Genomic DNA, 26,248 nt, shown 5'->3' with positions numbered 1-26,248 from the left:
TTCTGAACTTATTATTTCTTTGTTTTTCTTTCTTCCTCCCTTAGAATTTGCATTTAAGAATCAATACCTTAATACCTATTATAGTACTGTAAGTGGCAACTTGTAAACTTTTCATTGTATTCATGTCAGTACATGTGACAATAATGCTGATTCAATTCAATTCAAGCTCCACTCTTCCCAAAGTCATCACAAAAGTTAAAACTTTTATCAAAGAATGCAAAAACTCCCAATTTACCTTCCTCTTAGACCAAGGTTGACAGAAAGGTTTCTGTACTTAACAAAAATTGATATTTACTACAAATAAGTTCCAGCTACAAGGAAATAACTGTGAACTGTTGATATATAACTCTATTGGTTAAAACTCTGAATGCCATATGAACTCCCATTGTACACACATACAGACAAAAGCAACATTGATATCATCAATGGAGGGAAAACCTGGGAAGGCAGTTCAATGTTCCCTGTCAACAGCGTTCACTGAGATGCTCCCTTTTGCTTGCTAGGACTTATTGTTCATTGTACCTGTCTCCTCCAGGTACTTTAGATTTGCTTGCAGGAGGGCACAGAGCAACTGGTTCACAACTCTTAAGTCTCTGGCTTACATGTTAAAAGCACCACCTTACATCAACAGCAAGCTTTAGAGTTTATTTTGTTTCACAGACTCAGAGAGAGAGAGTGAGTGGGAGAGAGTGCACCTCTCTTTCCAGAGGTCTGATGGCTTCTGACTATCTCGTTCCCATCCACAAGCTGTTCAGCCACCATGGACCACTTCACTCTATGGTTTCATCCTTCCCTAATTCCTGATCTCCTTCAGTCCCACAGGGCTCCATAATATCTACAGTCCCTTAATACTGGCCTCTTGTGCCTCCCAATGTTGGCTGCATCTTTAGTTGTCATTGCCATATAATCTGGAAAAATGCCCCAAAACTTCACTGCCACTTTATCTCACATTTCGTTTTTAATATGCTCCTTAAAAAATCTACGTCCAACAAGCATTTTGTAATCTGTCCTAATAAGTGACTTGGTATTGAAAATTTTGTAGATCTCTGTAATACCTTACTGTGGCCTTCTTCGTTGTAATGGCCTCAGCTCCTCAGGTCCAGCATGTATACTATTTTAGAGAATAAAACTCAGCTGGAGCAAATCTCAACTTCCTTTCATTATATTTGAATAAATAAAGGCTACTGCAAAGCAAGCTGTTAAAAAAAAAGTGACTTGGTATTGTACTTTGTTCCTATGAAATGCCTCAGAACAACGCTAAAATTAACAGTGTCATATAAACATATATAATCATAGAGATGTAAAGCATGGGCACAGACACTTTGGTCCAACCCGTCCATGCTGACCAGATATCCCAACCCATTCTAGCCCCGTCTGCCAGTACCCGGCCCATATCCCTCCAAACCCTTCCTATTCATCTGCCCATCTAGATGCCTTTTAAATGTTGCAATTGTACAAGCCTCCAGCACTTCTTCTGGCAGCTCATTCTGTACATGCACCAACCTCCGCGTAAAAACGTTGCCCCTTAGGCCTCTTTTATATCTTTTCCCTCTCACCCTAAACCTATGCCCTCTAGTTCTGGACTCTCCCACCCCAGGGAAAAGACTTTGGCTATTTATCTTATCCATGCCCCTCATTATTTTGTAAGCTTCTATAATGTTACCCCTCAGCCTCCGATCTTCCAGGGAAAACAGCTCCAGACTATTCAGCCTCTCCCTATAGCTCAAATCCTCCAACCCTGGCAACATCCTTGTAAATCTTTTTTGAAGCCTTTCAAGTTTCACAACATCTTTCCAATAGGAAGGAGACCAGAATTGCATGCAATATTTCAACAGTGGCTGAACAATGTCCTCTATAGTCGCCACATGACGTCCCAATTACTGTACTCAATACTCTGACCAATAAAGGAAAGCGTACCAAATGTCTTCTTCACTATCCTATCTACCTGCAACTCCACTTTCAAGGAGCTAGGAACCTGCACTCCAAGGTCTCTTTGTTATGACTCTTTATATACATTAAGCCTATAAGTCCTGCATTTCCCAAAATGCAGCACCTCGCATTTATATCTGAATTAAACTGCTTCTGCCACTTCTCAGTCCACTGGCCCATCTGATCCATATCCTGTTGTAATCTGAGGTAACCTCCTTCAATGTCCACTACACCTCCAATTTTGGTGTCATCAGGAAACTTACTAACTGTACCTCTTATGCTCACATCCAAATCATTGATATAACTGATGAAAAGTAGAGGACCCAGCACTGATCTCTGTGGCACTCCACTGGTCACAGGCCACCAGTCTGAAAAACAAATCTCCACCATCACCCTCTGTCTTCTACCTTTGAGCCAGTTCTGTATCCAAATGGCTCATTCTCCCTGTATTCCATGAGATCTAACCTCGCTAATCAGTCTCCCATGGGAAACCTTGTTGAATGCCTTACTGAAGTCCAAATAGATCACATCTACTGCTCTGCCCTCATCAATCCTCTTCATTACTTCTTCAAAAACTTAATCAAGTTTGTGAGACATGATTTCCCACGCACAAAACCATGTTGACTATCCCTAATCAGTCTTTGCTTTTCCAAATACATGTACATTCTGTCCCTTAGGATTCCCTCCAACAACTTGTCCACCACTGACGTCAGGCTCACTGGTCTATAGTTTCCTGGCTTGTCCTTACCACCCTTCTTAAACAGTGGCACCACGTTAGCCAACCTCCAGTCTTCCGGCACCTCACTTGTGATTATCGATGATACAAATATCTCAGCAAGAGGCCCAGCAATCACTTCCCTAGCTTCCCACAGAGTTCTTGGGTACACCTGATCAGGTCCTGGGGCTTTATCCACATCTATGCATTTCAAGGCATCCAGCACTTCCTCCTCCATAATATGGGCATTTTGCAAGCTGTCACCATCTATTTCCCTACAATCTATATCCTCCATATCCTTTTCTACAGTAAATACTGATGCAAAATACTCATTTACTATCTTCCCATTTTCTGCGGTTCCACACGAAGGCCGCCTTGCTGATCTTAGTGGGGCCCTATTCTCTCCCCAGTTATCCTTTTGTCCTTAATGTATTTGTAAAAACCCTTTGGATTCTCCTTAATTCTATTTGCCAAAGCTATCTCATGTCCACTTTTTGCCCTCCTGATTTCCCTCATAAGTACACTCCTACTGCCTTTATACTTCTCTAAGGGTTGACTCGATCTATCCTGTCCATAGCTAACATATGCTTCCTTCCTTTTCTTAAAAAAAACCCTCAATTTCTTTAGCCATCCAGTATTCCCTATACCTATCAGCCTTCCCTTTCACCCTGACAGGAGTATACTGTCGCTGGACTCTTGTTATCTCATTTCTGAAGTCTTCCCATTTTCCAGCCATCCCTTTACTAGCAAACATGTGCCCCCAATCAGCTTTTGAAAGTTCTTACCTAATACTGTCAAAATCAGCCTTTCTCCAATTTAGAACTTCAACTTTTAGCTCTGGTCTATCTTTTTCCATCACTATTTTAAATCTAATAGAATTATGGTCGCTGGCCCCAAAGTGCTCCCCCACTGACATCTCAGTCACCTGCCCTGTCTTATTTCCCAAAAGTAGATCAAGAGTAGGAAAGATCATCTCTTTCTTATTTCTCAGTTCCACCCAAATAATTTCCCTGGATGTATTTCCAGAATATCCTCCCTTAGTACAGCTGTAATGCTATCCCTTATCAAAAACACCACTCCCCCTCCTCTCTTGCCTCCCTTTCTATCCTTCATGTAGCATTTGTATCCTGGAACATTAAGCTGCAAGTCCTGTCCATCCCTGAGCCATGTTTCTGTAATTTCTATGATATCCCAGTCTCATGTTCCTAACCATGACCTGAGTTCATCTGCCTTCCCTGTTACACTCCTTGCAAGGGTGAAATTAATGCAGTTTAATTAATCAGTCCTACCTTGATCTCTGCTTTGTCCCTGCCTGCCCTGACTGTTTGACCCGCTTCTGTTCTCAACTATACCAGTCTCAGATTGATTTCTTTCCTCACTATCTCCCTGGATCCTACCCACTCCCCCAAACCTTGCTAGTTTAAATCCTCCTGAACAGCTCTAGCAAGTCTCCCTGCCAGTATATTAGCCCCCTTCTAATTCAAGTGCAATCCGTCCTTTTTGTACAGGTCACTTCTACACCAAAAGAGATTCTCATGATCCGAAAATGTGAATCCTTTCATACACCAGCTCCTCCGCTATGCATTCATATGCTGTTGTTATTTCTTGGGGGTGGGGTGTGTGTGTGTGTGCGTAAAGATGTCACACATCTTCTAGTGGAATGTACCTTTGCAAAGGAAGTCAGGAGAAAGGTGCAATGGTTTTTGTTGGGGTTTGTCCAGAGCAGCTCCGTGACAAAGCACAGTGCGCTCTACGATCTGTTCCCTGGTTCACACACTGAGACAATCATCAACTGTGCCTGGAGGACCATCAACTCTGTGAAAGATGTTCTTTGGTCTGCCCAAAAACTTGTTGGTCTTCCAGAACAAAGAGTTGACCTTGACCGGGTGTTGCAGACTGGCACATTCCAAGGTCCAGTAGCAATCTGCATGCCATTAACCAATGGCTTTGCCATCAAAATCACACAAATAATTATACGGAATTAAAGCGCAGAAAAAAATAATGTAGTCTCCAAACTTGATCAAGCTGTTTAAATGAAAAAAAAGTGATGTGGAGGTCCTGATGTTGGACTGTGGCGGACAAAGTTACAAATTACACAACACCAGGTTATAGTCCACAGGTTTATTTGAAAGTACAGGCTTTTGGAGCACTGTTCCTTCATTCAAATCTGAACAGCATAAGTGTTGTTTCATCTTACAACTCAAGCTCCTTACAAATTAGCATGATCTGCAAAAAAAGAAGTCAGACAACTTCAAGGAAATAAATAAACTCTATGCGTACGTACACCCATTAAATATGGCATGGGATAGGTTGATTTTAATCTCAGCAATCAATTCAATATGGAAACCTGTCAATAAAAAGCTGATCAATATTTATAATTACAGCAGATCATATTTAGAACTTCAGTAAGGTAATTATCGCATTCTTCTCCAATACTTGGAAATATTTTGCCAAGAAAATATTGTTTAAACACCATTCTTTTCTTTTAATAAGTATTGATAACCATAGATAAACAGAAAGGCCATTGAATGTAGCTGAGTGAATTCATTGATGCCAAGATTAATATCAGTCTGTCACAGAAGAGCTAAAATTCTGAATTCAATAAGGTATTGGTTAAATGAAAGGCCACATTTAGTTGTTAGGGGAACAAGGTCAGGTGGGGCGGAGTTACTAAATACTGTGCCCAGAGATTAGCGCTATTTTGAGTGTGGATCACTGATTTGGAGTCAGAGGCTTAGTGTTAATTTGATAAAATTTATAAATAAAACCAAAATGCAGGTGGGAGCACTCAGGCATGAGAAAGCAGCTGACAATTAGAAACGAAATCTGTTAATATGACAAACAAAATTTGTTGCATGAATGTAAAGTGTTGCATATCGAAAGGACAAACAGCTGTCACACAAAAACTGAATTGTGTCTACATAGGTGAGGAGGGTTAGAGGTAAATAGTATCCAAAGCACATAATGCAATAGCATTTCCCCTGCATGGCAGTCACAATGCAACCAATTCCATGATGTGTGCCATTAATTGATCTGCACTGCTTTATTTCTTATTTCAAGCTGCCGATGTCCTGATCAATGGATAAGGTGAATGCACTCAGTCTTCTTCCCAGGGTTGGGTACTCGAGGACTGGAGGGCATCAGTTTAAGGTTAGAGGGGAAAGAATAGAAGGCAACCTGAGGGACAACTATTTTACGCAGAGGATGGTATGCATATGGAATGAGCTGCCGGTGCAAGTGGTTGAGGCAGCTGCATTAACAACATTTAAAAAGTATTTGGACAAATACATGGATAGGAAAGGTTTAGAAGGATATGAGCCAAATGCAGGGAAATGGGGTTAGCGTGGGTGGACATTTTGGTTGGTATGGACTAGTTTGAGCCAAAGGGCCTGTCTCCATGCTGTAGGACTCTATGACTCAAAAATTCCAAGACTCTATGATACCTGGGGATAGGCCTCAAAACAAAGTCACGTCTGCCTTGGCTCACCTCTGTCTCTGGGTTTTTTTTCTTCCATTGGTCTGATTTCAGAGTCAGAAGACCTGCATCCAATGAGTACAATCCCAGGATCCTCAGCCGTTCCTTGTATGTTAGACCTACCATTCCAGGGATCATCCGTGTGAATCTCCACTGGACACGCTCCAGTACCAGTATGTCCCTCCTGAGGTGTGGGGCCCAAATATGGACACAGTATTCCAAATGGGGCCTAACCAGAGCTTTATAAAGTCTCAGTAGCACATCGCTGCTTTTATATTCCAACCCTCTTGAGATAAATGACAAGATTGCATTTGCTTTCTTAATCATGGATTCAACTTGCATGTTTACCTTTAGAGAAATCCTCGACTAGCATTTCCAGATCCCTTTGTACTTTGGCTTTTTGAATTTTCTCACTGTTTAGAAAGTAGTCCATGCTTGCATTCTTTTTTCCAAAATGCAAGACCTCGCATTTGCTCACATTGAACTTCATCAGCCATTTCCTGGACCACTCTCCCAAACTGTCTAGATTCTTCTGCAGCCTCCCCACCTCCTCAGTACTACCTGCCTGTCCACCTATCTTTGTATCATCGGCAAACTTCGCTAGAATGCCCCCAGTCCCTTCATCCAGATCATTAATATATAACGTGTACAGCTGCTGCTCCAACACTGAACCCTGTGGGACACCGCTTGTCACCGGCTGCCATTCCGAAAAAGAACTTCTTATCCCAACTCTCTGCCTTCTGTCAGACAGTCAATCCTCAATCCATGCCAGTAGCTCACCTCGAACACCATGGGCCATCACCTTATTCAGCAGCCTCCCATGTGGCACCTTATCAAAGACCTTTTGGAAGTCTAGATAGACCACATCCACTGGGTTTCCCTGGTCGAACCTACTTGTCACCTCTTCAAAGAGTTCTAACAGGTTTGTCAGGCACAACCTCCCCTTACTAAATCCATGTTGATTTGTTCTAATCCAACCCTGCTCTTCCAAGAATTGAGAAATCTCATCCTTAACGATGGATTCTAGAATTTTACCAACAACCGAGGTTAGGCTAATTGGCCTATAATTTTCCATCTTTTGTCTTGATCCTTTCTTGAACATTGGGGTTACAACAGTGGTCTTCCAATCATCCGGGACTTTCCCTGACTCCAGTGACTTTTGAAAGATCTCAACCAACGCCTCCACTATTTCCTCAGCCACCTCCCTCAGAACTCTAGGATGTAGCCCATCGGGGCCAGGAGATTTGTCAATTTTAAGACCTTTTAGCTTTTCTAGCACTATCTCTTTTGTAATGGGAACCATACTCAACTCAGCCCCGACTCCTTTTAATTGTTGGGATATTACTCATGTCTTCCACTGTGAACACTGATGCAAAGTACTTATTAAGTTCTCCAGCTATTTCCTTTTCTCCCATCACTAGCCTCCAGCATCAGTTTGAAGTGGCCCAGTGTCTACTTTTGCCTGTCATTTGTTTCTTATATATTGAAAGAAACTTTTACTATCATTTCTAATATTACTGGCTAGCCTGCCTTCATATTTGATCCTCTCCTTCCTTATTTCTCTCTTTGTTATCATCTGTTTGTTTTTGTAGCCTTCCCAATCTTCTGATTTCCCACTGTTTTTGGCCACTTTATAGGATCTCTCTTTTTCTTTGATATATTTCCTGACTTCCTTTGTCAGCCATGGCTGTCTAATCCCTCCCCAGTTAATCTTTCTTTTCTTGGGGATGAACTTCTGTACTGTGTCCTCAATTATACCCACAAACTCCTGCCATTTTTGCTCTACTGTCTTCCCTGCTAGGCTCTGCTTCCAGTCGATTTTCGTCAGTTCCTCTCTCATGCTCTCATAATTACCTTTATTTAAATGTAACACCATTACATCCCATTTTGCCTTCTCTCTTTCAAACTGCAGACTGAACTCTACCATATTATGATCGCTGCTTCCTAAGTGTTCCCTTACTTTAAGATCTTTTATAAAGTCTGGTTCATTACATAGCCATAGGTCCAAAATAGCCTGCTCCCTTGTGGGCTCCATGACAAGCTGTTCCAAAAAGCCATCATGTAAGCATTCCATGAATTCCCTTTCTTTGAATCCACTGACAACATTATTTACCCAGTCCACCTGCACATTGAAGTCTCCCATGATCACCATGACCTTGCCTTTCTGACATGCCTTCTCTATTTCCCGGTACATGTTGCGCCCCTAGTCCTGACCACTGTTAGGAGGTCTGGACATAACTCCCATTCTGGTTCTTTTGCCTTTGTGGTTCCTCAATTCCACCCACACAGACTCCACATCATCCGACGCTATGTCATTCAGTGCCATAGATTTAATTATGTCCTTAACTAACAAGGCCACCCTGCCCCCTCTGCCCACCTCCCTGTCTTTTCGATAAGTGGTAAATCCTTGGATGTTTAACTGCCAGTCCTGAACCCCTTGCAACCACGTCTCTGTGATGCCTACCACATCATAATCATTCACGATGATCGGTGCCGTTAGTTCATCTGCTTTGTTACAGATGCTACGAGCATTCAGGTAAAGTGCCTTCATACTAACATTCTTATCATTCGAGAATTAAGTCAGATTGGTGAGAATGTGAGTTTCCTTTCATGAAGGATTTTAGTAAACCCCACTTTAGGGTCATATTGCTCATTCCAAATAATCTTCATGCACCTGCATGTAGGGATTATGTTAACAATCTGAGTCTGAATGGAAATACAGAAAGTCGAAGCATATTCAAGCAGAGTGCAGTTTAGAGGTGCAGCAACTTATTTTCCTGCTTATGTCATTCAATTATCAATCCATTTCACTCCCCAATCCAAAAGCAGGAAAGGGATTGATTAAAGCATGGTGCTGGATAAAGCAGAGCAGATCAGGGAGCATCTGAGAAGTAAGCAAATCAATGTTTCAGGTAGGCCCCTTCTTCAGGACTGGGGAGGGGGAAGAGGGCTGAGAGATAAATGGGAGAAGTGGGGCTGGGGAAAGGTAGGTGGGATGGCCCTAGGTAGGCAAAGGTGACGGTGATAGGTGTGGAGTGGTTAGGTGGGAAGGAAGATGGACAGGTAGGTAGGTCAGGTCAAGAGGGTGGATCTGAGTAAGAGTGTTGGATCTAGGATAGGGTGGGGCAGAGGGGAGATTTGGAAACTGAAGAATTCAATATTCATGCATGTGGTTGTTGGCTCCTGAGGCAGAAGATGAGGGGAAAATGACCAATTGGAGATCAGTCAGAAGTAAATCAGGGAAAACATTGAACTATGTTGTTGGATCATATGGAGTGAAATGCTCTGCTAAAATTGTACCATGTTAAACTTTCCCTTGTGGAATTTATGCTCCACACAGAAACCATGGTTAGCTTATCCTTTATTCTGTTCAAAAAATATAATATTTCTACAATAATAATCATTGTGTCAAATCTGTTGAAAAGATAGTGGCAAGATCATGGCATGTGCTCTCATTTTTTTTGCAAACAGATTATTGATGGGATGAAGAAATACATTATCAGATGATATCCTGCAGAATCTTTCTTATCCATATGCCTCTTGCCTTTAGCCTCCCTCTTATCCTCAAGAACCCTGCACAGAGTACATAGCATAGGAACAAGCCATTCGGCCCAACTCATCTGCATTCTTTATAATCCACCAAATTTCATCCCAAATTCCATTTACCTCATCTCAGCCTTTTGTCTCATGTACTCATTCAATTTTATTTTCCGAGCGTCCATTTGAAACTTTGTCTTTTTATCTAATTAGTCTCTTAATGATAGGATCGCTCTGTATATCCATGTTAGATTCATTGGTAACTTACTTGTACTTACAGGCTCTAGTTTGGATCCTCCTAAAAATAGAAATAATCCTTGCTTATCTAGTCTAACCAGCTCATTCATCATTTCAAAAACCTCCTACTCCTCTCTTATCAAGAGAACCTGTTCACTATTTCCTGTTGGCAGAAACTTGCAGCGTTTGCACATTTATTGCTCATTAAACTAGCTAACAGAAAGATAAGTATCCTAACTAATAGCGTCTGTACTCCTTTCATGACACAATAGTTGTTAATTACCTAAAAAAGACACATTGTGATGAAACTTTTCAAATTGCACTTATCAGGACAATTCACAAGAAATATCAATAGAAATACTAAATGTTGTTTTCCTTTTGTGGGTGGTTTCATGACGGGATGAGGTGAGGTAGGCACATTGGGAGAGGTAGGTGCAGCCTTTCTTGCTTTAGATCATAGAATCCCTACAGTGTGGAAACAGACCATTTGGCTCAACAAGTCCACACCGAAGAGTAACCCGCCCAGACGCATATCCCCCAACCCTGTTGTTCTACACTTATGCCTGACTAATACATCTAACCTACACATCTTTTGATTGTGGGAGGGAACCAGAGCACCCAGAGGAAACCCACACAAACACAGGGAGAATGCGCAAACTTCACACAGACAGTTGCCCGAGGGTGGAATTGAACACGGGTCCCTGGCACTGTGAGACAACAGTGCTAACCACTGAACCACTGTACCGCCCACGTACTGAGCCATTGTATTGCCCACCCATTGAGCCACTGTCCCGCCCCAGTAAGGCATTTTTCAGCCTTACTTCTGACAAGACAGATAGGGTTTGAGTTCAACAGGGAGATATGTTCCAATATGTCACCAGCAATATTTGAACATGTTGAATATCACTGCTTTCATTTGGTGATCTTCTGCTTCTCAAATGCAAAGTTATCATGGGCACATCTGTGAAAAAGGACATTGGAAAGCAATCAGTTCAAGCATGTGCAAATAAGCATAACAGAAACACAAGTCTAAAAATAACTGAGTAGGATGGAATTAATTATGTGAACTAAAGGGCACTGCTTCACTTTAGGTGCACTTATAAAGAAAATAAAAGCAGGCCAATATGTTTCCTAATGATAACAAGATTTCCATTCATTAAGTTTTTAAAAAAGTGATCGACTGTCACTTATGACTCTGGAATATACCACAATATCTTCCATGAAATCTCAAAATAGTTCAAACAAGACCCAGTATCAAGCGGCTCTTGATATTACAGAGTGCAGACAAGCACGATGAGATCCTACGCCTAAGGTTTCACTTTGACAGAATATGAGTATTGTTTTCAGAGAAGCAGACAGGGATCATAATGAAGAGGTCCATTATTGTGATAATCTGAAATGATGGATTGGAAAAGGCCAGCCATCCATTGAACCTACCCTATCCAGTCATACCGTAATGAAGCAGGTGACTTTTCATAATTCTACATCTACCAGGAGCCATGCAATCTCCAGGGCAAGAGAAGAGAAAGGGATTTTTCCAAACTGCCTGTTTTTTATTTGTTCTGTGTGCTTGAGAGGAATTTTAGCATTCAGTTTATGGCAGGAGCTGAAATCTTACCTCCTTATTAAACCATTGGATCAAAATTTCAGAAGTGGGATCAAAGATGGATAGATGGATCAATGTTTCCAGTTTGTCAATTTGATCTCTCTCCATTATGCAAGAGGATTCTTTTTTTCTGGAAGGATGGAGTGTCAGAGGTTAGCCAGATATTTATTGCAAAGAATTTGTAGCTACTAAAGCTAATCGGAGGGTCAATTAGTGTCAGTGGGTTTATAATGGATAATAGTCGCCCTTCTCATCCTGATTTAGAAGTGTTCATCAATTGCGTTTCCAATTTCCACCCTGACCTCACTTTCACCTGGTCTATCTCTGACTCCTCCCTTCTCTCTCTCAACATCTCTGTTTCCATTTCTGGAGATAGACTGGCCACTAGTATCCATGATGAACCCATCAACTCCCACAGCTATCTGGACTGTACATCCTCACACCCTGCTCCCTGTAAAGACTCCATTCCATTCCCGCAGTTCCTCCGACTCCATCACATATGCTCCAATGAGGCCATCTTCGACAAGGGAGACTCCGAAATGTCCACCGTCTTCCTCAATTGAGGATTCCCAACACCGTTGTCAACAGAGCCCTAAAACTGAGTTTGACCCATCTCCCGCACTTCCACCCTCACCCTCTCTCTTCCCTCCCGCAACAGCGATAGCATTCCCCTTACCTACCACCCCACCAACATCCACATCCAGAAAATCATCAACCACCATTTCATCCACCTCCAGACTCATATTCCCTTCCCCTCCCTTTTCTATCTTCCACAGAGACTGTTCCCTCCTGGATACGTTGGTCCACTTTTTCTTCACTCCCAACACCTCCCACAACCCCACAGCAACTTCCCTTGCAACTGTCGCAGGTCTAACACCTGCCCATTTACCTCCTCCCTCATCAGTATCCAAGTGCCCAAACATACCTTCCAGGTGAGGCAACACTTTATCTGCATTCGCTGCTCACAAAGTGGTCTTCTCTATATTGAGGAAATGAAACATAGACTGGTTGACAGCTTCACAGAACATTTATGTTCTGCCCGCAGTAAGACAATGAGTTCCCAGTTACTTGCCACTTTAACACATCAACCTGTTCTGTGGCCAACATCTACATCTCAGACTTGCTGCAGTGCTCCAGTGAAGCTCAGCGCAAGCTGGAAGAAAAATATTTCATTTTTGCTTGGGGACCCTGCAGCCCTCTGGACTCAATATTGTGTTCAATCATTTTAAGGCCTGAACATGTCCTAGACCCCTACCCCACACATCAAGCCTGCTTATTACAATCTGCCATTACACACTAACTATTGTTAGCCACTAACAGTCTCCACTAACAGTTATTCATCCTCCCAGTCAGATCGTTATTAACTCCTTTGTCTGTCCAACTGTTCTCCTCTCGTTCTTTGTGCTCTATCCCAACCTATTGTTTACTTTTTACCCCCCGCTCCACATTGAAACCAACATTTTCCGAGCTACCATCAGTTCTAAGGAAGGGTCACCGGAGCCAAAACATTAACTCTGATTTCTCTTCACAGATGCTGCCAGACTTGCTCAACTTTTCCAGCAACTTACAGCATCCGCAGTTCTGTCAGCTTTTATGTACATTCTCCTAGTTGTGTTGAGAGGTCAATGATCCGATGGTCCATGAGCCACTGGGTGTTGAAAAACCTTTTATGTTTGAAATGTGAACCCTGGCAGGTATGTGCGAGGTAGCGCATGTCGCACTACATTGCAAGCTAAAATGAAATGTTAGACATCTCCTGCACATGAGGCATCTGATGGAGATGCCTGACAAGCAATCTTATTTGTGACATCTCCCACCTTTAGATCAACCTCCACACTTCATCTCAGAAAAGCAAAATTCTGGCTATTGTGTCTAATTCTGGATGTTATATTTTAGGAAGGTTGTAAGAATGGATCACAAGGAGATTTACTGGAATGATACAGGAGATGCAGAGACTGCAGATGTTGTGATCATACACTTGACAAAACAGAAGGTTGAGGGGAGATTTAATCAAGGTGTCCAAAATCATGAAGGGTCTTGATAAAATAACAACAGTTTTCGCTGGCAAGAGAGTTATTAGTCAAAATGCAAAGATTTAAGATAATTGTTAAAAGAGCATGAACAGGAATAAGGAGAACTTTGTTTAAGACCATAAAACTGAGGAGCATAAATTAGGACAATCAGCCCATCGAGTTTGCTCTGCCATTCAATTACGGCTGATAAGTTTCTCATCCCCATTCTCCTACTTTCTCCCCGTAACACTTATCTTCTTGATACTCAAGAATCTATTTATCTCAATCTTAAATATACTCAATGGCCAGTCTTAAATATGCTCCACAGCTTCCTATGGCAATAAATTCCATCGCTTCACCACTCTCTGGCTGAAGATGTTTCTCCTTATCCCCATTCTAAAATGTCTTCCCTTTACACCAAGGTTATGCCCTTGGGTCCTGGTCTCTCTTACCAATGGAAACATCTTCCCAACATCTACTCTGTCCAAGCCATTCAGTATTCTGTATGTTTCAATTAAGTGCCCCCTCATCCTTCCAAACTCCATTGGAGTATAAACCCAGAGTCTTCAAACGTTCCTCATATATTAGGCTTTTCATTCCTTTGACCATTCTTGTGAATCTCCTCTGATTACACTCCAAGGCAACTACATCCTTCCTGAGATATGGGCCCAAAACTGCACACAATACTCCAAATGTGGTCTAATCAGAGCCTTATAGAGCCTCAGTAGTACATTCCTACTTTTATATTCAAGTCCTCTCGAAGTAAATGTGACTCAACCTGCAAGTTTACCTTAAGAGAATCCTGGACTAGAACTCCCAAGTCTCTTTGCACTTTGGACTTCTGAATGTTCTCCCCATTTAGAAAACAGTCCATGCCTCTATTCTTCCTACCAAAATGCATGACCTCACACATTCCTACTTTGTACTCCATCTCTGCCCACTCTCGTAACCTTTCCAAATCCTTCTATAACCTCCCTGCCTCCTCAATGCTACCTGTCCCTCCACATATCTTTCTATCATATGAAAACATAGCCAGAATGCCTTAACTCCTTCACCTAGATCGTTAATGTATGAAGTACAAAGCTGTGGGCCCAAAACTGAGCCTTGTGGAACACCACTTGCCACTGGCTGCCATCCTGAGAAAGACCCTTTTATCCCCACTACCTGCTTTCTGCCAGACAGCCAAGCTTCTATCCATGCTAGCACCTGCCTCTAACACCATGGGCCCTTATCTTACTCAATAACTTCCTGTTTTGCACCTTGTCAAAGGCCTTCGTGAAGTCCAGGTAGATAATATTCATTGCCTCTCCTTGGTCTAAGCTGCTTGTTTAAAATTCCTCAAAAAATTCGAGCAGATTCATCAGGCATGACCTCCCCTTGGTGAAACCTTTGTCCTATTCAGAAATCTCATCCTTCACACCAGATTCCAGGATCTTACCCATGGCTGAGGTTAGGCTAATCAGCCTGTAATTATCTATGTTTAATCTTACTCCCTTTTTAAACCTTTTTAAAAAATGTCAGTGATTTTCCAGTCCTCTGGGACCCTCCCTGGTTCTAATGATTCCTGAAAGATCACACTAACGCCTCCACTATCTCTTCAGCTATCTCCCATAGAACTCTGAGGTGTAGAACATCTGGTCCAGATGTTTTTTCCACCTTCAGGCCATTCAGTTTTTCTAGCACCATACTCAGCTCTGTCCCCTCACTGTCTTGAATTTTTGGGATATTACTCATGTCTTCCACCATGAAGATTGACGTAAAGTAATTATTCAGTTCCTCAGCCATTTCCTTGTTCTCCACTAATATCGCTCCAGCATATTTGCCAGCAGCCCAATGCCCACTTTTGCCTCTCTTTTGCTCTTCATATGTCTAAAGAAACTCTTACAGTCTTCCTTTGTATTACTGGCTAACTTATCCTCATATTTAACCTTTTCCCACCTTGTTTATTTTCTTGCCCTCTGTTGGTCTTTGTAAGCTTTCCAGTCCTCTGGTTTCCCACTGTCCCTCACCACATTACATGCTTTCTCTTTTGCTCTTATGCTATACCTGACTTCCCTGGTCAGCCGTGCCTGCTACTCCTCCCTATACTGTGCTTCTTTTGTTATAATCCAAAATATTCTTCCTGGAAGAGTGGTGGAATCAGATTTAATATGGATTTAATAATGATTTGCAAAAGTGAACTAGATGCATTTTTGTACAAGGGAAATTTGCTGGGCTGTGATGAAACAGCAGGAAAGTTTTAGCAGATTCATCAGGCATGACCTCCCCTTGCTGAAACCTTTGTTCTATTTTGCCATACATTTCCAAGTATTCAGAAATAGCAGGAAAATAGGACTAATTGTTGTACTCTTTCAAATGATGGGTCAAATAACCTCCTTCTGAGCTGCAACATTATACAATTCTATCCAATGTTCCTCCTCCATTTCCCTTCTGTAACATTTCTGTCCTCCACCATTACAAAGACATGTTCAGAAATCGTGATGATGAATTCTGCCAGAAGGGTTCTGTGTCTGAAAATGCTGAAAGGCAGTTTGTCAAATACTTCTTCAGCAGCACAACTGAAAGAAGAGTTTTTTTAAAATTAAATTTCAAATGTTGATGCTGATATTTCTGGCAAAATTTGTAGACAGTCAAAATCTGTAAATTCAATCACTTCCTGAGTTGTCAAATCATGCCGGTAATTGAAGCTTCCCTTCAACAGACTTGAATCATCAAGTTCAATTTTGAATGGAATGATGGAATTTCTAGCACATTACGTTTCGTGCTCATTTTTGCTGTTGTTGGTGCTCATTCCACCTTCTCTAGATCTGTGCCTGACAATGATCCAAAACACATTGCCACAAGTAGAAGGGCAAGGACGCAGATCCCCAAATCCACTGCAGCCAGAATAAGGATTGACCCCTGTGCAGTCGACGGAAATATGATCCAGACCAGCTGTCCAGCCAACAGAGCTAACTGGCCCGCCCAAGGAGTCTAAGTCACCATAGCAATATACACTTTTACAGATATGTTGGAGCCTAGAGCTATGAATAATTATAGCAAAGGTTCAACCATTCTTTCCTCCTTGTAGTTGACCAGGAAGTGTAACTTGAACCCTGCTTGGAGGCAGCAAAGCCACCCCTTGAGTCACAAGTTCCCCTGTTGTCCATCTATTTGGGTGCCAAATGAATCTTTATTTTCCATCCTTATCCACTGGAATTTCTCATTTACACTAGAAGGGCTTTAAATTCAATGATTATGATCTATGAGCTAAATTTCAATTTTCTGCATGAGGAATTTTCCACTATCGCCCCAAACATTTACAGAATTTCCAGTTCCCCCATTTTGATATCAGAAATTTCAATATTATTGGAATACAAGGTGTAATAGCCTGCATGAAATCCTTGAACTGTTGCAGCAGCAGGGAATCGGGCTGCTCTTTTACTCACCCACACCATCAGTGTAGACCGAACCACAATATTTATCTCAGTTGTTGGCGTATGGAGACAAAAAGGGTCAGGTCTTTTATATTTATATGTTCAGCTGATGCATGTTCCTGGGCATCTTCTGCTAGCTGCACTCCAAATGCAAAACCATTTTTAATGACATGCCTACATGTGACAACCCTGATTACACATGTTCTCCATGTTTAAAGTGAATATTTGGGCACATAACATGAGATATGACCAAGAGAACAGAACACTGGAAGAGATTAATAAAGGTAGAATGGTCAAAAGGGTTGGATTTGAGGTCATACTTATTAGGAGGCACACAATATTAATTCAATTTGATCTGTCTCTTTCCTAAGTACAGCTTCTAACCATCCAATGTTTGTGAAAGTAGTCCATCTTGATATTCCATCTCCTTCAAAACTGCCTCAAATCAATTCCTAAAGACAAAATTACACAACATCCTATCATCTAAAGCATAATAGTTCAAGCCAATCCTTCTATCAGAGGTCCTTAAAACAGCTCAGCCACATCCTTGATCTCTTCTATTCCTTATCTTTTTATTTCCCTTCAGCACCAAGGAATTAGTGCATTTGCCAATGACTGCTATCATTCCATTGCTATTTTTATGTTATCCAGCTGATTGTTGACTTCTCGGTGAAAAAACTTCCTTCCGGTCCAAATTGGCACGACTGAAGCAATCCTATATAGCTGCTGGCAGAAACATTATACCTCGGGAGCTAAATCCATCTCTTTTCTTGGCTACTTACTTGGAATGAATTTTAAAATATGGAATCTTAGAGTCCTGTTCAAAAGAAAGGGTTGTGACCTTACCAGAGGTTATATCCAGAGAGAGACAGACAGAGACTAAGATTGCTACCTCTCTGGCTTTGGAAGAAAAACTAAGTTTTTACATTTACACTGAGGTTTTCAATGAGTTTTCAGTTTTCAATAAAGCAGATGAAACAGCAAAATCTCACTTGACATAAGAACAGGAGTATGTCAATCGACTTGTCATGCCTGCTCCACCATTTAATACAATTGTAGATGGTTAAATATTTCAATGCTTTTAACATATTCCATCCCCATAATTCTCTATACATTCATAATCAAAAAATGTATCAAAAGCTTACTTTAAATGTACTAAAAGACTGAATTTCCACAGTCCTCTGGGGTAGAGAGTTCCAAAGCATCACAATTTGAATAAAAAGCTTTCTGCTCATCTTGGCCCACAGAGGCATCCCCCTCATTTCAAAATTGTGACCCATGATTCTAGACTTCTCAAGCTAGGGAATCATCTTACCTCTATCTACCTCATCATTTTAATATTTTATAGGTTTATTTGAGATCAGTTTTCATTCTTTAAAAATGTAGAGAACACGGGGTCAGTTTGCCCAATCTGTCTTCTTAGGACAGTGTTGTCACACTCCCAGGAAGAAGTCTGATAATCTTCATTGAACTCTTTCTATAGTAATAATACAGTTTGCTGTATCTTCATGTTAGCTCTGAAGAACACCCAAGTCCCCTTGCACATCGACACTTCCCAATCTCCTACTGATTAAGAAATATTCTGCATAACATCCTTCTGCCAAAGTGGAAAACCTGACATTTTTCCACATTATATTCCATCTGCCATGATTTTGTCCACTCAATAGTTTGCCCAAACCCTCTTGAAACTATTTTACATCTTATTCACTTCACACATTTCTACTTAGCTTTATTTCATCTGCAAACTTCCATCTAAGGAGCATGTAATTCCTTGAGTTGTCAGGATCCTGCTAGTTAAAAACTGAAATGACATTTTGTGCCTTACCATTTTCTACTGTAGACAAAAATCCACTTCTATGTCCCTTACATCTGCACATTCTTGTTTCAGATAACCCAGGTACATTGGGCCTGGTCATTTATCAAACTGCAAGTCATGTATGAGTGCCCTTGAGATATGCAGCTAGCATTGTTTCATGTTTTCACTTTCCAGGGAAATTCTTGACAGCAATTTTATTCCACATTCAGCAATTTTGTCTCCTAATATTGCTAGCCACTCATCAACAGTTGCAGGATTTCAGTGAACTGCTGTCATGTTACAGACTGAATGACCGCAACAGGAGGGTTTATTTCATTGTATGTTGCAAGGGAATGGAATAGCTTTTGCCTCATCATTAGCCTCTCAAAATATGTTTAAAATGTTCCTTTTTCATTTTACACTTCCTTAGTTTGCTTTGAATTTAATATCGTTGCATTCACTTTCTGAAGAATTCTTGATATTTTTCCATTTAATTTCTAGATCATTAGAATTATCCAGTAAAATATTGAACTCTGTTTTTTCTCATGTATTCACCAATTTTAGTCATATAGTTTGCCCTTTTGCTCTTGTGGTTTCCAGCAAATGCCTTACTGTTAATTGGAAATCATGTCCATCCAACCTATTGACAATTATCATGTTGGAATTAATTGCATTCCTTTATTGGAGCTGAATAATGTCAAATGCTTATGCCAAGAGAAGTACAGAAGAGACTTTGCAGGATCTAACAAAGTAGAGATAAATGTTATGAGCTCACTATACATAGATACAAGCAAAAATTACATTTACATAATGTGTCTCATCGAAAACGCACTTCATCCATTGAATGTTATAGTATAGAAGAATGCCAATCAGTCCATTGTGCTTGTGTCAATTATATGAAAGCCCTTTTTAGCTCAGGCTGTAGCTCGCAAGGACTATCTCCACAGAGGTAGTAATTATTATTTAATTTGAATATTGCTGCAAAAACACCTTTTATTGAAGCTTTTCATCCTGCACTAATCAAGACAATTCCCAAGAATACCACTGTTTATTGAAATTTTGAATTCGGCAACTCACACATTGAGTTCAGTTTTATTGACACAATGTGAGCCCAATTAGATGGTGTTACTTTAGGATTCCTGCTAAGCCTGGCTCCCAAGCACATCTTTCATTGGATTCTATGTAAAAACTGTCTTTCATGGAGGTTCACTTAAGCTTTATCACCTTACATATTTCTAATATGTAGAGGATACTTAAAGCTGCTGCTGCAATGCAGTAATTTCCTTACATATCTTAATGAGCTCCATTCTATGTTAAGTTTATGTTTGAAATGCAGTAGTCAAATTGTGCCACTTTCTCCATGCCCTAATTGAGGAGTTCTTTCACTTTTATCTATTCACACCTATATTCGCTAGCCAGTATACACATTGAGATTCCTACTGTTCATGTACCTTAAGAATGGCTTTAACAGGGTCCAAGTTATTTGTGCACAGCAAGCGTGATTCTCAAATAAGGTCCATCAAAGCTATCTTGTGATATAACCTTTGTCAGATTTCTTCTCGTCTCATACCATGCAAACTTTTGAATGGCAGTAAGGCTTTTAATCCTGCAAAATGCCCAGTCTACCTCAGTTTATCTTAGAGAGGTCAGATATCTTATAGGTTTGTACAACTGGTGAAGATAACTGTTTAATGCTGCTACTATGCAATGGCAACACAAGTGGCATTCACCATTAACGGTATGTTGCCATCAAATCAAAAAGACATCGTACGCTAAAATTGGGATTCTTGTGAAACGGCATTTCAGGCAAAAGCCTAATGAAGGGCTTGCCCAAACGTCGATTATCCTGCTCCTCAGATGTTGCCTGAACTGCTGTGCTTTTCCAGCACCACTCTAATCTAGAATCTGGTTTCCAGCATCTGCAGCCCTTGTTTTTTCCCATTCTTGTGAAACGTCCTGATGAGTGCAAGGCAAAACAACTTTCAACAAAATGTGTCTTTTTGTTGCATTACTCACATTCTGAACTACAAAACGTATATTTTTAGTTCTTTTAAAACTAGGTGACAGTGGGTGTTAAACTTATTGAAATGAAGCTGGGCCACAACCTGTCCAATTGGTGTTTGCTTTTTAGGCAGGGCCAGTTCTGGATTTGCAAATAGACCCAGAGGAATTTCCATCCTGACCCAGTGTGTCTGAATAGCAGCTCAAACAACTGAAGCTTTTAACTAGACAATGATTTTTTTTATGGATCTGATCTTTCACCAACAGAACACCTTTAATGATATCATATGCTCTTTGAAGTGAGTGTGATTTGTCATTTTGTTTTGACCCAAGCTCCATGAAATGTTGTAATTGGCATCATTTGTGCAATTTTGTGTCTGAGTTAGAAATGTTGTGGATTCAAGTACCACTTCAGAAACCTAAGCACAAAATCTAAGCTCCTGCACTGACAGAGTTCTGCATTGTCCTTCAGCTTGTTCATTAAATGGAACCTCTGCCAGTTAACATACTAAACTGATAATATATTGAAGAGGTGCAGAGGACATACCCTGCTGCCTTATCTGATAATTATCCTTCAAACAGCATCACTAAAAATGAATGCAGATTTTAATCTGGACATTCTGATTATGGAGCTTCCATTTTCTTGCATGCAATGGCAACTACACTTCAAAAATATTCCTTTCATAGTTCAGTGCTTTGAGATGTCCTGAGGTCAGGAAAGGCCGTGGACAAAGGCAATTCCTTCTTCTTTAAGACATAACACAAACTAATTGAATAGCACATGCTTGGTAGTTAGCCAAAGAAATCACTTTGCAATTTAGAAGATCAAGGATAAAATAATTGAAAAGTGGCGTTAGGCCCCATATCAAATTTTGATTAACTTGATTAGTTGCTCACTATTAATGGTTCCAATTAAATAAAGTGTTTATGTGTTGCAATTCACTGATTATGATATTTGTCAGTTGTTGCATTCAATGGCACTTGCATGTGATAATTTAGGATATAGTCAACAATGTACAAAGCTAAAAGGAAAGCTTTAGACAATTTAAATGAAAAGATAAACTCCTGTAAACTGGGAGACCAACAGGAAGAAATAAAGAGGTACAAAATGGGTAATAAAATGTGCAAAAAGGGAATATGCACACAGGCTTGCAAGGGACATGAAAGATACAGCAACAGTTTTTTAACAATACATTATGGCGAAAGAAAGTAGCAGGGGATTAGAAAGTTTCCCTCAGCACTATAATAAGCAATGAACAGTGATAGATTTCTTTAATAATATTTTGTGCCTATTAGCACTGTGGAAAAGTGGTCAAAATTACTAGTTTAAGCTACACAAACCTAAAAGGAAACCAAGCAAAGAAATTTGTATATATATGTGTAAAATGCTAGAGGTGAAAGAACTGGGGTTTATGATATGAATCGCTGGAACCTGATGGTCCACAATCGAGTGTTAAACTAAACGAAGAATTTTCAGATGCATTATCATAATTTCCCAAAGCTCTTCAGATTCTTGAATTCTGTTTTGAATTGTAAAATTGCAGAAGTCACTTCCTCATTTAAAAGAAAGGAGGTGGGAGGAAACTAGTTATCTAGAACCTCTCAGTGTAATATCAGCAGTGGGGAAATTACTTGTAATCTATCATTGCAACAGTGCGACTTCGTATGAACAGACCAAGTAAAGGCAATGTTTGGCTGGTTGAATTTTTTTTAAGAAATCACCAATATTCTGGGTCGGGAGTGTTTATGGATGTTTTACTTCCAGACAGTATTTGATGAGGTTTGTACAAAAGATTATTCTCAGATATGAAAGCACACAAAACTGGTGGTAACCTTATGACATGAGCTGGTAATTGGTTGGGAGGTAGGAGACAGGAGGTAAGATAAAGAGAATGATATTTGATTGATGGGATGTGACAACTGGTGCTCCCCAGGGATCTGTGTATCCAAGATTTCAGACACTGTGTTAGGAGAGACAATAAGTTGTGCAGATGGGACCAGAAAGTTACAAAGGAACTTGCATAAGCAGCACAAGAGGCCATAATTACGGTAGATGGAGTTCAGTGTGAGGAGCGTGAGGTCACCCACTTTGGATGTGGCAAAGACAAATCAAAAATGTTCTCAGTGATGAGAGGCTAGGAGCTGTAGAATACGTATGTGTCCATATGTACTGAGCATTTATAGCTAATACACAGGTTAAACAAAATCAAGAAAGCTTTATTGGAATGATGGACTTTGTCCCAAACAGCCAATTGACTTGTCCACCTAAATGATCATCTGACCAGTTTTCCATTTTCCACAATTCGTAAGCAAAAGCTTATTGAATTTCTACCACCAAGACCATATTGTATTTGTAAACCAGGTGCCTCATAGTTGGCTGAAAAATATAATATCATTGTGATTGATGCCAACTCAGAATTCTCCACAATCACACAGTATATTTGAGCAGTTTCAAGGAAAATTATTCAAACAATGGCAATTTTAAACTTCTCATTAGAAGTGTTCCTTTGGTTTTGTTTAACAAAGGCTATCTTTTCACTTTTACTAGTGATGTTACGAAGAAATGATTATAAGCAGTCTGACACAATTCACATATTGAATTTACAAAAACACTGAAAATTTGGATGATAATTAAAAATCTGAGTTATGTAAGAGAGATAGTTCATCACCATACCTTTGGAGAAGGCACATTTCAGTGTCATTATTCGACTAAAGCCTATACTTCTTTATCCTTTGCTTTTGTTCAAAGTGAAATATATGTATGGTCATTGAAGCATCTAATAACTATGGCAGAAATAAGCAAAGAAGATATAAATGAAAACACCACTTCATAATGCTTGACAATCTTACAAGGGAACAAGTCAAAAGACACATGGAAGGTACATACATGACAAGGACATTACCATGGAATAACTTCAAATATACTTCACTGAAAATTATGTTGAAATTTGTGCAGGAACTCCTGTCTGTTTACAGTAAAGTACACATGAGATAAAGTTCCTGTTAAACATTGTAAAAATTCAGATCAGATGAATTCTACCAAAGTATTAGGGTATGTTTATATTTCAATTTTTTTTCTGCCTTTGCTGCAATGCAAACATCCCTTGAGTAAAGTTGAGACCAACAGGAAGAGACAGTCTCACATGTACCAGAGATTAGCTCAGCAATTTGTATTCAAACAGCACCTTTAATGTTTTAAAGCACCTCAAGACACTCCACAGAATCATTACTAATCAGAATTTGACACCAGCGCAATGCTAATCGCAGTAATGCATGCATATGTCCATTGGATCCCTTGGCCACTTTTAAAAATGCATATAACTTATTTACAGCTATTGAGACCATACATGTTTCTATATTAACTCTCAAAACATGTAAAACTAAGTAGACAGCAGAGGGTTTTGAGGTCTGTGCAGAACTAAACATGTATGGAGCTTAATCAAGCATCTGACAAATCAAATTGTAGCCAGACAGCATGGGCAAATTAATGACAGCTGTGCAAAGGTATGTAGCCATTGATTTAAGGCCAGCAGTTACAGTATAACTGCACCTTCACAAACCGACATCAAGAAAATAACCACAGGAAGAATGGAAATAATGTGTGATTCCAGGACAGTGAAAATCACAATGAAGGAATGGATCCTAAACTGCAATCAGCTGAAAATAGACATGCTAATTATAAACTGGATTGAGTTAGAAATGTCAATATGAATCATCAACTGTGGACTGGAATATTACTTGCAAGAAAAATCATGTTGAAGCAGTATACATGTTGCATTCATCAGGACAAATGCAAGAATGCTGAGTAATATACTGTAGGAGAAAATGATGCTGATTGGTTAACAGGTCAATTCTGATAGGCTAAAGCAGTGCATGGTGAAAGTAACAGCAAACTACAGGCTCCCCAAATTCTCGATTAATTCATAGAAGTCACAAGATTTGAACAATTTATTTTATTTGCAGAAAATAGGTCGGAAACCTTATGAATATTTATCACTTCTGACAAGCATATGAACCACATTATGAACCCACTTGATTGTCCTAATTTGGTTGTTAGTGTGGCTATTAACACATACAAGATTGTTCAGGAAGTGCTGCCAGATCACTAGTTTGGGTCTGATTTTCATTATTGAATGCATGAGACCTGCCCGGACTTTACTTGAAGCTAATCTTTCAGCTTGGCTTTAATTTCATAATTTTCATTAGCATTATGGTATATTAGGAACAGGAAGTGTACCAATGAGCGAAGGGTAAAACCAGCTATCCAATAAAGTTGGAACTCATAATAGATATAGATTGGCAGATAATAATTGGATACGCCTGAGTAGCAATTATTCATGCAAAGGTCAAATTTATGAGTTAGGTAAGGACCATCCCATTAAAAGTAGAAATACAGACTGAATGCCACTTCATGAATCACTGAGGAACCACTTTAAAGAATTATAGAATTTATAGACTTTTCTGAACATTAGAGTAAAACAACCAAGAAGCATGTATTTAAATTACAAGGAGAATGGAGTATCACAGAAAAAAAAGCTTGCATTTGTATAGCACTTTTCACAACCTTAGCATGTCACTGTCAAGATGATGGATTAGAACTCCGAAATATTTATGGTCTATTGATAGTTAAAGTCCAACATTTTTTTAAACACGGACTCTACAGCTAAAAGATGATTGTGAGTGTAAGTTCAATCACTGACTGTAAGAGTAATGTGTGGACCCATGGAATGTCATGCCTGTAAGAGTCAGGGACTCAACGACAGAAAGGCTAGACAGTGAGAACAAGTGTGATTCCCCTCCCCTCTCCCTCCCTGAGCAGGAAGCCAACTCCTATGAGCATAGTAGCATTTTACCCTTTGAGGGATATACAAAGAATGGGTTAGAAATGATTGTACCACAAACATAAATTGCTGGAGAAACTCTGCTTTCTCTCCACAGATGCTGTCAGACGTGCTGAATCTCTTAGAATCGTAGAATCCTTACAATATGGAAGCAGATCATTTGACCCATCGAATCCACATCAATCCTCTGAACAGCATCCCACCCAGACCCACAGCCCCCTCGTCACCCTATCCCTGTAATCCTGCATTTCCCATGGCTAACCCACCTAGCCTGCACATTGCTGGACACTGTGGGCAAGTTAACATGTTCAATCCACCCAACATGGACATTTTGGACTAGTTTCTCAAGCAATTTTTTATTTCAGATCTTCAGCATTCACAATTCTTTGTGTTAATTTGGAAAGTGACTGTGACCATTTGTCTGTGGACATTGTCTGTGGTCGCATGTGCTCGTGTGTGGACTGGTGTACTGTGAAGATCACAGCTATTAAACATGATGCATTGCAGGTAAAGAAAGTGAAAAGACTTTCTCTCACTGTGCGTGCTGACAGCTAACCCCTGTTGAAAGGAACCAGGATAAAAGAATTTCAATAAACCTGAAAAACCAGGAATTTTGAAACTGAGCACTCAACCTCAATACTTCCAGTACCATTAATGTAATGTCTGTAGTCTTTCAGTATCTAC

Source organism: Hemiscyllium ocellatum, chromosome 6 (genome assembly GCF_020745735.1).
Source record: "Hemiscyllium ocellatum isolate sHemOce1 chromosome 6, sHemOce1.pat.X.cur, whole genome shotgun sequence".
Classification (NCBI taxonomy): domain Eukaryota; kingdom Metazoa; phylum Chordata; class Chondrichthyes; order Orectolobiformes; family Hemiscylliidae; genus Hemiscyllium; species Hemiscyllium ocellatum.
The sequence above is the reverse complement of the archived record's forward strand: the minus strand, read 5'-3'. Positions refer to the sequence as shown.